The sequence below is a fragment of the Stenella coeruleoalba genome (assembly GCF_951394435.1).
Source record: "Stenella coeruleoalba genome assembly, contig: scaffold_176, whole genome shotgun sequence".
Classification (NCBI taxonomy): Eukaryota; Metazoa; Chordata; class Mammalia; order Artiodactyla; family Delphinidae; genus Stenella; species Stenella coeruleoalba.
In genome coordinates this window covers 677,597-690,449 of record NW_027645962.1, presented here as the reverse complement: position 1 = coordinate 690,449, position 12,853 = coordinate 677,597, and the positions used below count along the sequence as shown (strand labels likewise).

General features: G+C 43.9%; 1 long non-coding RNA gene across 1 annotated transcript in view; it reads left to right on the top strand.

Annotated features, from left to right (window-relative positions):
- The first annotated feature begins 549 nt into the window (after positions 1-549).
- LOC307181429 overlaps positions 550-12,853 on the top strand; it is a 569,076-nt gene continuing 556,772 nt past the window's right edge. Inside the window, exon 1 of the long non-coding RNA XR_013826759.1 lies at positions 550-632. This is a non-coding gene — a long non-coding RNA (uncharacterized lncRNA). The remainder of the gene's footprint in view (positions 633-12,853) is intronic.

The window sequence follows — 12,853 nt, the reverse complement described above, 5'->3', positions numbered from 1 at the left end:
ACTGAGACATATTTGAACACGTCTCCCGATCACATGGTTGATCATACTCTAGGTTCCACATGCATGTTTTAGCTGAAGGAAGAATACCTTAAACCTGGAGAGTTGAGACCCGTGTAATGGGTACCATGCAATATGACTTCAAAGGGTCTTCGTTTGCTCACCGAACCTCTCCAATCCTATCACTGCTGCGTTTATGCCCCTGTACACATGCTTGATTCTCTTTCGGAGACATAGCAATCCATAGGTTTTAAGATACTTACTAGACAGGTACATTCTTAGGCGTTTAATATGCGGTGTTGAGTCCATTTCGTTGAGCAAGGAGTAGCTCTTGTCTATTCCATATTTGACTTAAGGAACTTTATCTGTGCTCATTTCAATCTCTGGTTTTATGCAGCACCCCAACTCACCTTTCCCCTTAAGCAAGCATAAGTTGGTTTTCTAAATTTGAGACCCTGTTCTGTTTTGTAATTCAGTTCCTGTGTAGCCAAGTTTACATTCCGTGTATTACTGATATCTTATGATGTTTCTTTTTCTGTGTGACTTACTTCATTTAGAATCATCATACCTGAATCCACTCATTGTGCTGCTAAGGGCCTGATGACACAGATTTCATTGCTGAGTGATATTGCTTTGTAAGTAAATACCACAACTTCTTTATCCATTTTTCACTTTCTGCGATGTTGAACTTGTACTGTAAAGGAGGTTCTTGTAAACGGAGCCGTTCCAAACTTTGGGGTGGCTGTGTCTTTTTGATTTTAATTTCCCTAAGCTATAGGACCATATGTGGAAGTGCCCTAGGTTCTGTTGCTTTGTTTTTTAGATGTTTCAGGAAACACCATACACTTCTCCCGAGTGGTTGTTGGCAATTTACATCCCGCCCATCAGCATAACAAGGCTCCCAGTTCTCCATGGCCTGTCCTGCCTTTCTGGATTTTACACTTTTTTCAGATGGCCCTTTTGACCGGGGGGAAGTGAGACTTCATTGTAGTGCAGATTTCCTTTGCAAGCTTGCTTGGTTGGCCAAAAAGGGCGTATGCGTTTTTTCCTGAATATATTCAGGAAAAAACGCATACGCCCTTTTTGGCCAAGTGCATCATTGTGGACGTTCTGCCTCTTTTCCTATGCTTTCAATGCAATTCCAGTCTACCTACTGAAATCGGTTTCCTGCAATTCTGCCCCGCTTTCAAGTCCTCTTGGCAGCCTTACTTCAGTCTATTTTTGGACGATAGCTGTCATTTATAACTCTGCAGGTTTGTGAATTACAGTGCCCCTGAGCTCCTTTCTTCAACTTGCTTTCTTGTGACCTGGCCGCAACACTGCAGGATGGCTTCAGGCCCTAATCTGGTTCCGGCACGGCACGCTGAGCCTTTGGTTATTTCATTTTCCTGGTGGGAAATGAGAGTTAAATTTGCCCGTCCAGACACCTCCAGCTAGTCTCTCATTGGTTCTCGCTATTCCTGTTCATCTTTCGCAGAAATTGCAAACTGGGCCAAATAGGAGGTTAAAGGCGCTGACTCTCCAAGTCGGGAGAGTGTTAGTAAAGCGTCTGGAATGTTGCACCCGAGTACCAGGGGAGGAAAACTGAGACATATTTGAACACGTCTCCCGTTCACATGGTTGATCATACTTGGGTTCCACATGCATGTTTTAGCTGAAGGAAGAATACCTTAAACCTAGAGAGTTAAGACCCGTGTAATGGGTACCATGCAATATGACTTCAAAGGGTCTTCATTTGCTCACCGAACCTCTCCAATCCTATCACTGCTGCGTTTATGCCCCTGTACACATGCTTGATTCTCTTTCGGAGACATAGCAATCCATAGGTTTTTAAGATACTTACTAGTCAGGTACATTCTTAGGCGTTTAATATGCGGTGTTGAGTCCATTTCGTTGAGCAAGGAGTAGCTCTTGTCTATTCCATATTTGACTTAAGGAACTTTATCTATGCTCATTTCAATCTCTGGTTTTATGCAGCACCCCAACTCACCTTTACCCTTAAGCAAGCATAAGTTGGTTTTCTAAATTTGAGACCCTGTTCTGTTCTGTAATTCAGTTCCTGTGTAGCCAAGTTTACATTCCGTGTATTACTGATATCTTATGATGTTTCTTTTTCTGTGTGACTTACTTCAGTTAGAATCATCATACCTGAATCCACTCATTGTGCTGCTAAGGGCCTGATGACACAGATTTCATTGCTGAGTGATATTGCTTTGTAAGTAAATACCACAACTTCTTTATCCATTTTTCACTTTCTGCGATGTTGAACTTGTACTGTAAACGAGGTTCTTGTAAACAGAGGCGTCCCAAACTTTGGGGTGGCTGTGTCTTTTTGATTTTAATTTCCCTAAGCTATAGGACCATAAGTGGAAGTGCCCTAGGTTCTGTTGCTTTGTTTTTTAGATGTTTCAGGAAACACCATACACTTCTCCCGAGTGGTTGTTGGCAATTTACATCCCGCCCATCAGCATAACAAGGCTCCCAGTTCTCCATGGCCTGTCCTGCCTTTCTGGATTTTACACTTTTTTCAGATGGCCCTTTTGACCAGGGGGAAGTGAGACTTCATTGTAGTGCAGATTTCCTTTGCAAGCTTGCTTGGTTGGCCAAAAAGGGCATATGCGTTTTTTCCTGAATATATTCAGGAAAAAACGCATACGCCCTTTTTGGCCAAGTGCATCATTGTGGACGTTCTGCCTCTTTTCCTATGCTTTCAATGCAATTCCAGTCTACCTCCTGAAATCGGTTTCCTGCAATTCTGCCCCGCTTTCAAGTCCTCTTGGCAGCCTTACTTCAGTATATTTTTGGACGATAGCTGTCATTTATAACTCTGCAGGTTTGTGAATTATAGTGCCCCTGAGCTCCTTTCTTCAACTCGCTTTCTTGTGACCTGGCCGCAACACCGCAGGATGGCTTCAGGCTCTAATCTGGTTCCGGTACGGCACGCTGAGCCTTTGATTATTTCCTCTTCCTGGTGGGAAATGAGAGTTAAATTTGCCCGTCCAGACACCTCCAGCTAGCCTCTCATTGGTTCTCGCTATTCCTGTTCATCTTCCGCAGAAATTGCAAACTGGGCCAAACAGGAGGTTAAAGGCGCTGACTCTCCAAGTGGGGAGAGTGTTAGTAAAGCGTCTGGAATGTTGCACCCGAGTACCAGGGGAGGAAAACTGAGACATATTTGAACACGTCTCCCGTTCACATGGTTGATCATACTTGGGTTCCACATGCATGTTTTACTGAAGGAAGAATACCTAAAACCTGGGTAGTTGAAACCCGTGGAATGGGTACCATGCAATATGAGTTCAAAGGGTCTTCATTTGCTCACCGAACCTCTCCAATCCTATCACTGCTGCGTTTATGCCCCTGTACACATGCTTGATTCTCTTTCGGAGACATAGCAATCCATAGGTTTTAAGATACTTACTAGTCAGGTACATTCTTAGGCGTTTAATATGCGGTGTTGAGTCCATTTCGTTGAGCAAGGAGTAGCTCTTGTCTATTCCATATTTGGCTTAAGGAACTTTATCTGTGCTCATTTCAATCTCTGGTTTTATGCAGCAACCCAACTCACCTTTCCCCTTAAGCAAGCATAAGTTGGTTTTCTAAATTTGAGACCCTGTTCTGTTTTGGAATTCAGTTCCTGTGTAGCCAAGTTTACATTCCGTGTATTAGTGATATCTTATGATGTTTCTTTTTCTGTGTGACTTATTTCAGTTAGAATCATCGTACCTGAATCTACTCATTATGCTGCTACGGGCCTGATGACATAGATTTCATTGCTGAGTGATACTGCATTGTACGTAAGTACCACAAGTTCTTTATCCATTTTTCACTTTCTGCGATGTTGAACTTGTACTGTAAACGAGGTTCTTGTAAACAGAGCCGTCCCAAACTTTGGGTGGCTGTGCCTTTTTGATTTTAATTTCCCTAAGCTATAGGACCATAAGTGGAAGTGCCCTAGGCTCTGTTGCTTTGCTTTTTAGATGTTTCAGGAAACACCATACACTTCTCCCGAGTGGTTATTGGCAGTTTACATCCTGCCCATCAGCATAACAAGGCTCCCAGTTCTCCATGGCCTGTCCTGCCTTTCTGGATTTTACACTTTTTTCAGATGGCCCTTTTGACCGGGGGGAAGTGAGACTTCATTGTAGTGCAGATTTCCTTTGCAAGCTTGCTTGGTTGGCCAAAAAGGGCGTATGCGTTTTTTCCTGAATATTTCAGGAAAAAACGCATACGCCCTTTTTGGCCAAGTGCATCATTGTGGACGTTCTGCCTCTTTTCCTATGCTTTCAATGCAATTCCAGTCTACCTCCTGAAATCGGTTTCCTGCAATGCTGCCCCGCTTTCAAGTCCTCTTGGCAGCCTTACTTCAGTCTATTTTTGGACGATAGCTGTCATTTATAACTCTGCAGGTTTGTGAATTACAGCGCCCCTGAGCTCCTTTCTTCAACTCGCTTTCTTGTGACCTGGCCGCAACACCGCAGGATGGCTTCAGGCCCTAATCTGGTTCCGGCACGGCACGCTGAGCCTTTGGTTATTTCCTCTTCCTGGTGGGAAATGAGAGTTAAATTTGCCCGTTCAGACACCTCCAGCTAGCCTCTCATTGGTTCTCGCTATTCCTGTTCATCTTCCGCAGAAATTGCAAACTGGGCCAAACAGGAGGTTAAAGGCGCTGACTCTCCAAGTGGGGAGAGTGTTAGTAAAGCGTCTGGAATGTTGCACCCGAGTACCAGGGGAGGAAAACTGAGACATATTTGAACACGTCTCCCGTTCACATGGTTGATCATACTTGGGTTCCACATGCATGTTTTAGCTGAAGGAAGAATACCTTAAACCTGGAGAGTTAAGACCCGTGTAATGGGTACCATGCAATATGACTTCAAAGGGTCTTCATTTGCTCACCGAACTTCTCCAATCCTATCACTGCTGCGTTTATGCCCCTGTACACATGCTTGATTCTCTTTCAGAGACATAGCAATCCATAGGTTTTTAAGATACTTACTAGTCAGGTACATTCTTAGGCGTTTAATATGCGGTGTTGAGTCCATTTCGTTGAGCAAGGAGTAGCTCTTGTCTATTCCATATTTGACTTAAGGAACTTTATCTGTGCTCATTTCAATCTCTGGTTTTATGCAGCACCCCAACTCACCTTTCCCCTTAAGCAAGCATAAGTTGGTTTTCTAAATTTGAGACCCTGTTCTGTTCTGTAATTCAGTTCCTGTGTAGCCAAGTTTACATTCCGTGTATTACTGATATCTTATGATGTTTCTTTTTCTGTGTGACTTACTTCAGTAAAATCATCATACCTGAATCCACTCATTGTGCTGCTAAGGGCCTGATGACACAGATTTCATTGCTGAGTGATATTGCTTTGTAAGTAAATACCACAACTTCTTTATCCATTTTTCACTTTCTGCGATGTTGAACTTGTACTGTAAACGAGGTTCTTGTAAACAGAGCCGTTCCAAACTTTGGGGTGGCTGTGTCTTTTTGATTTTAATTTCCCTAAGCTATAGGACCATAAGTGGAAGTGCCCTAGGTTCTGTTGCTTTGTTTTTTAGATGTTTCAGGAAACACCATACACTTCTCCCGAGTGGTTGTTGGCAATTTACATCCCGCCCATCAGCATAACAAGGCTCCCAGTTCTCCATGGCCTGTCCTGCCTTTCTGGATTTTACACTTTTTTCAGATGGCCCTTTTGACCGGGGGGAAGTGAGACTTCATTGTAGTGCAGATTTCCTTTGCAAGCTTGCTTGGTTGGCCAAAAAGGGCGTATGCGTTTTTTCCTGAATATATTCAGGAAAAAACGCATACGCCCTTTTTGGCCAAGTGCATCATTGTGGACGTTCTGCCTCTTTTCCTATGCTTTCAATGCAATTCCAGTCTACCTCCTGAAATCGGTTTCCTGCAATTCTGCCCCGCTTTCAAGTCCTCTTGGCAGCCTTACTTCAGTCTATTTTTGGACGATAGCTGTCATTTATAACTCTGCAGGTTTGTGAATTACAGTGCCCCTGAGCTCCTTTCTTCAACTTGCTTTCTTGTGACCTGGCCGCAACACCGCAGGATGGCTTCAGGCCCTAATCTGGTTCCGGCCCGGCATGCTGAGCCTTTGGTTAATTCCTCTTCCTGGTGGGAAATGAGAGTTAAATTTGCCCGTCCAGACACCTCCAGCTAGCCTCTCATTGGTTCTCACTATTCCTGTTCATCTTCCGCAGAAATTGCAAACTGGGCCAAACAGGAGGTTAAAGGGACTGACTCTCCAAGTCGGGAGAGTGTTAGTAAAGCGTCTGGAATGTTGCACCCGAGTACCAGGGGAGGAAAACTGAGACATATTTGAACACGTCTCCCGTTCACATGGTTGATCATACTTGGGTTCCACATGCATGTTTTAGCTGAAGGAAGAATACCTTAAACCTGGAGAGTTAAGACCCGTGTAATGGGTACCATGCAATATGACTTCAAAGGGTCTTCATTTGCTCACCGAAACTCTCCAATCCTATCACTGCTGCGTTTATGCCCCTGTACACTTGCTTGATTCTCTTTCGGAGACATAGCAATCCATAGGTTTTTAAGATACTTACTAGTCAGGTACATTCTTAGGCGTTTAATATGCGGTGTTGAGTCCATTTTGTTGAGCAAGGAGTAGCTCTTGTCTATTCCATATTTGACTTAAGGAACTTTATCTGTGCTCATTTCAATCTCTGGTTTTATGCAGCACCCCAACTCACCTTTCCCCTTAAGCAAGCATAAGTTGGTTTTCTAAATTTGAGACCCTGTTCTGTTCTGTAATTCAGTTCCTGTGTAGCCAAGTTTACATTCCGTGTATTACTGATATCTTATGATGTTTCCTTTTCTGTGTGACTTACTTCAGTTAGAATCATCATACCTGAATCCACTCATTGTGCTGCTAAGGGCCTGATGACACAGATTTCATTGCTGAGTGATATTGCTTTGTAAGTAAATACCACAACTTCTTTATCCATTTTTCACTTTCTGCGATGTTGAACTTGTACTGTAAACGAGGTTCTTGTAAACAGAGCCGTTCCAAACTTTGGGGTGGCTGTGTCTTTTTGATTTTAATTTCCCTAAGCTATAGGACCATAAGTGGAAGTGCCCTAGGTTCTGTTGCTTTGTTTTTTAGATGTTTCAGGAAACACCATACACTTCTCCCGAGTGGTTGTTGGCAATTTACATCCCGCCCATCAGCATAACAAGGCTCCCAGTTCTCCATGGCCTGTCCTGCCTTTCTGGATTTTACACTTTTTTCAGATGGCCCTTTTGACCGGGGGGAAGTGAGACTTCATTGTAGTGCAGATTTCCTTTGCAAGCTTGCTTGGTTGGCCAAAAAGGGCGTATGCGTTTTTTCCTGAATATATTCAGGAAAAAACGCATACGCCCTTTTTGGCCAAGTGCATCATTGTGGACGTTCTGCCTCTTTTCCTATGCTTTCAATGCAATTCCAGTCTACCTCCTGAAATCGGTTTCCTGCAATTCTGCCCCGCTTTCAAGTCCTCTTGGCAGCCTTACTTCAGTATATTTTTGGACGATAGCTGTCATTTATAACTCTGCAGGTTTGTGAATTACAGTGCCCCTGAGCTCCTTTCTTCAACTCGCTTTCTTGTGACCTGGCCGCAACACGGCAGGATGGCTTCAGGCCCTAATCTGGTTCCGGTACGGCACGCTGAGCCTTTGGTTATTTCCTCTTCCTGGTGGGAAATGAGAGTTAAATTTGCCCGTCCAGACACCTCCAGCTAGCCTCTCATTGGTTCTCGCTATTCCTGTTCATCTTCCGCAGAAATTGCAAACTGGGCCAAACAGGAGGTTAAAGGCGCTGACTCTCCAAGTGGGGAGAGTGTTAGTAAAGCGTCTGGAATGTTGCACCCGAGTACCAGGGGAGGAAAACTGAGACATATTTGAACACGTCTCCCGTTCACATGGTTGATCATACTTGGGTTCCACATGCATGTTTTAGCTGAAGGAAGAATACCTAAAACCTGGGTAGTTGAAACCCGTGGAATGGGTACCATGCAATATGACTTCAAAGGGTCTTCATTTGCTCACCGAACCTCTCCAATCCTATCACTGCTGCGTTTATGCCCCTGTACACATGCTTGATTCTCTTTTGGAGACATAGCAATCCATAGGTTTTAAGATACTTACTAGTCAGGTACATTCTTAGGCGTTTAATATGCGGTGTTGAGTCCATTTCGTTGAGCAAGGAGTAGCTCTTGTCTATTCCATATTTGGCTTAAGGAACTTTATCTGTGCTCATTTCAATCTCTGGTTTTATGCAGCAACCCAACTCACCTTTCCCCTTAAGCAAGCATAAGTTGGTTTTCTAAATTTGAGACCCTGTTCTGTTTTGGAATTCAGTTCCTGTGTAGCCAAGTTTACATTCCGTGTATTACTGATATCTTATGATGTTTCTTTTTCTGTGTGACTTATTTCAGTTAGAATCATAGTACCTGAATCTACTCATTATGCTGCTACGGGCCTGATGACATAGATTTCATTGCTGAGTAATACTGCATTGTACGTAAGTACCACAAGTGCTTTATCCATTTTTCACTTTCTGCGATGTTGAACTTGTACTGTAAACAAGGTTCTTGTAAACAGAGCCGTTCCAAACTTTGGGGTGGCTGTGTCTTTTTGATTTTAATTTCCGTAAGCTATAGGACCATAAGTGGAAGTGCCCTAGGCTCTGTTGCTTTGTTTTTTAGATGTTTCAGGAAACACCATACACTTCTCCCGAGTGGTTGTTGGCAATTTACATCCCGCCCATCAGCATAACAAGGCTCCCAGTTCTCCATGGCCTGTCCTGCCTTTCTGGATTTTACACTTTTTTCAGATGGCCCTTTTGACCGGGGGGAAGTGAGACTTCATTGTAGTGCAGATTTCCTTTGCAAGCTTGCTTGGTTGGCCAAAAAGGGCGTATGCGTTTTTTCCTGAATATATTCAGGAAAAAACGCATACGCCCTTTTTGGCCAAGTGCATCATTGTGGGCGTTCTGCCTCTTTTCCTATGCTTTCAATGCAATTCCAGTCTACCTCCTGAAATCGGTTTCCTGCAATTCTGCCCCGCTTTCAAGTCCTCTTGGCAGCCTTACTTCAGTCTATTTTTGGACGATAGCTGTCATTTATAACTCTGCAGGTTTGTGAATTACAGTGCCCCTGAGCTCCTTTGTTCAACTCGCTTTCTTTTGAGCTGGCCGCAACTCCGCAGGATGGCTTCAGGCCCTAATCTGGTTCCGGCACGGCACGCTGAGCCTTTGGTTATTTCCTCTTCCTGGTGGGAAATGAGAGTTAAATTTGCCCGTCCAGACACCTCCAGCTAGTCTCTCATTGGTTCTCGCTATTCCTGTTCATCTTCCGCAGAAATTGCAAACTGGGCCAAACAGGAGGTTAAAGGGACTGACTCTCCAAGTCGGGAGAGTGTTAGTAAAGCGTCTGGAATGTTGCACCCGAGTACCAGGGTACGAAAACTGAGACATATTTGAACACGTCTCCCGATCACATGGTTGATCATACTCTAGGTTCCACATGCATGTTTTAGCTGAAGGAAGAATACCTTAAACCTGGGTAGTTGAAACCCGTGGAATGGGTACCATGCAATATGACTTCAAAGGGTCTTCATTTGCTCACCGAACCTCTCCAATCCTATCACTGCTGCGTTTATGCCCCTGTACACATGCTTGATTCTCTTTTGGAGACATAGCAATCCATAGGTTTTAAGATACTTACTAGTCAGGTACATTCTTAGGCGTTTAATATGCGGTGTTGAGTCCATTTCGTTGAGCAAGGAGTAGCTCTTGTCTATTCCATATTTGACTTAAGGAACTTTATCTGTGCTCATTTCAATCTCTGGTTTTATGCAGCACCCCAACTCACCTTTACCCTTAAGCAAGCATAAGTTGGTTTTCTAAATTTGAGTCCCTGTTCTGTTCTGTAATTCAGTTCCTGTGTAGCCAAGTTTACATTCCGTGTATTACTGATATCTTATGATGTTTCATTTTCTGTGTGACTTACTTCAGTTAGAATCATCATACCTGAATCCACTCATTGTGCTGCTAAGGGCCTGATGACACAGATTTCATTGCTGAGTGATATTGCTTTGTAAGTAAATACCACAACTTCTTTATCCATTTTTCACTTTCTGCGATGTTGAACTTGTACTGTAAACGAGGTTCTTGTAAACAGAGCCGTTCCAAACTTTGGGGTGGCTGTGTCTTTTTGATTTTAATTTCCCTAAGCTATAGGACCATAAGTGGAAGTGCCCTAGGTTCTGTTGCTTTGTTTTTTAGATGTTTCAGGAAACACCATACACTTCTCCCGAGTGTTTGTTGGCAATTTACATCCCGCCCATCAGCATAACAAGGCTCCCAGTTCTCCATGGCCTGTCCTGCCTTTCTGGATTTTACACTTTTTTCAGATGGCCCTTTTGACCGGGGGGAAGTGAGACTTCATTGTAGTGCAGATTTCCTTTGCAAGCTTGCTTGGTTGGCCAAAAAGGGCGTATGCGTTTTTTCCTGAATATATTCAGGAAAAAACGCATACGCCCTTTTTGGCCAAGTGCATCATTGTGGACGTTCTGCCTCTTTTCCTATGCTTTCAATGCAATTCCAGTCTACCTCCTGAAATCGGTTTCCTGCAATTCTGCCCCGCTTTCAAGTCCTCTTGGCAGCCTTACTTCAGTCTATTTTTGGACGATAGCTGTCATTTATAACTCTGCAGGTTTGTGAATTACAGTGCCCCTGAGCTCCTTTCTTCAACTCGCTTTCTTGTGACCTGGCCGCAACACCGCAGGATGGCTTCAGGCCCTAATCTGGTTCCGGCACGGCACGCTGAGCCTTTGGTTATTTCCTCTTCCTGGTGGGAAATGAGAGTTAAATTTGCCCGTCCAGACACCTCCAGCTAGCCTCTCATTGGTTCTCGCTATTCCTGTTCATCTTCCGCAGAAATTGCAAACTGGGCCAAACAGGAGGTTAAAGGCGCTGACTCTCCAAGTGGGGAGAGTGTTAGTAAAGCGTCTGGAATGTTGCACCCGAGTACCAGGGGAGGAAAACTGAGACATATTTGAACACGTCTCCCGTTCACATGGTTGATCATACTTGGGTTCCACATGCATGTTTTAGCTGAAGGAAGAATACCTAAAACCTGGGTAGTTGAAACCCGTGGAATGGGTACCATGCAATATGACTTCAAAGGGTCTTCATTTGCTCACCGAACCTCTCCAATCTTATCACTGCTGCGTTTATGCCCCTGTACACATGCTTGATTCTCTTTTGGAGACATAGCAATCCATAGGTTTTAAGATACTTACTAGTCAGGTACATTCTTAGGCGTTTAATATGCGGTGTTGAGTCCATTTCGTTGAGCAAGGAGTAGCTCTTGTCTATTCCATATTTGGCTTAAGGAACTTTATCTGTGCTCATTTCAATCTCTGGTTTTATGCAGCAACCCAACTCACCTTTCCCCTTAAGCAAGCATAAGTTGGTTTTCTAAATTTGAGACCCTGTTCTGTTTTGGAATTCAGTTCCTGTGTAGCCAAGTTTACATTCCGTGTATTACTGATATCTTATGATGTTTCTTTTTCTGTGTGACTTATTTCAGTTAGAATCATAGTACCTGAATCTACTCATTATGCTGCTACGGGCCTGATGACATAGATTTCATTGCTGAGTAATACTGCATTGTACGTAAGTACCACAAGTGCTTTATCCATTTTTCACTTTCTGCGATGTTGAACTTGTACTGTAAACAAGGTTCTTGTAAACAGAGCCGTTCCAAACTTTGGGGTGGCTGTGTCTTTTTGATTTTAATTTCCGTAAGCTATAGGACCATAAGTGGAAGTGCCCTAGGCTCTGTTGCTTTGTTTTTTAGATGTTTCAGGAAACACCATACACTTCTCCCGAGTGGTTGTTGGCAATTTACATCCCGCCCATCAGCATAACAAGGCTCCCAGTTCTCCATGGCCTGTCCTGCCTTTCTGGATTTTACACTTTTTTCAGATGGCCCTTTTGACCGGGGGGAAGTGAGACTTCATTGTAGTGCAGATTTCCTTTGCAAGCTTGCTTGGTTGGCCAAAAAGGGCGTATGCGTTTTTTCCTGAATATATTCAGGAAAAAACGCATACGCCCTTTTTGGCCAAGTGCATCATTGTGGACGTTCTGCCTCTTTTCCTATGCTTTCAATGCAATTCCAGTCTACCTCCTGAAATCGGTTTCCTGCAATTCTGCCCCGCTTTCAAGTCCTCTTGGCAGCCTTACTTCAGTCTATTTTTGGACGATAGCTGTCATTTATAACTCTGCAGGTTTGTGAATTACAGTGCCCCTGAGCTCCTTTGTTCAACTCGCTTTCTTTTGAGCTGGCCGCAACTCCGCAGGATGGCTTCAGGCCCTAATCTGGTTCCGGCACGGCACGCTGAGCCTTTGGTTATTTCCTCTTCCTGGTGGGAAATGAGAGTTAAATTTGCCCGTCCAGACACCTCCAGCTAGTCTCTCATTGGTTCTCGCTATTCCTGTTCATCTTCCGCAGAAATTGCAAACTGGGCCAAACAGGAGGTTAAAGGGACTGACTCTCCAAGTCGGGAGAGTGTTAGTAAAGCGTCTGGAATGTTGCACCCGAGTACCAGGGTACGAAAACTGAGACATATTTGAACACGTCTCCCGATCACATGGTTGATCATACTCTAGGTTCCACATGCATGTTTTAGCTGAAGGAAGAATACCTTAAACCTGGGTAGTTGAAACCCGTGGAATGGGTACCATGCAATATGACTTCAAAGGGTCTTCATTTGCTCACCGAACCTCTCCAATCCTATCACTGCTGCGTTTATGCCCCTGTACACATGCTTGATTCTC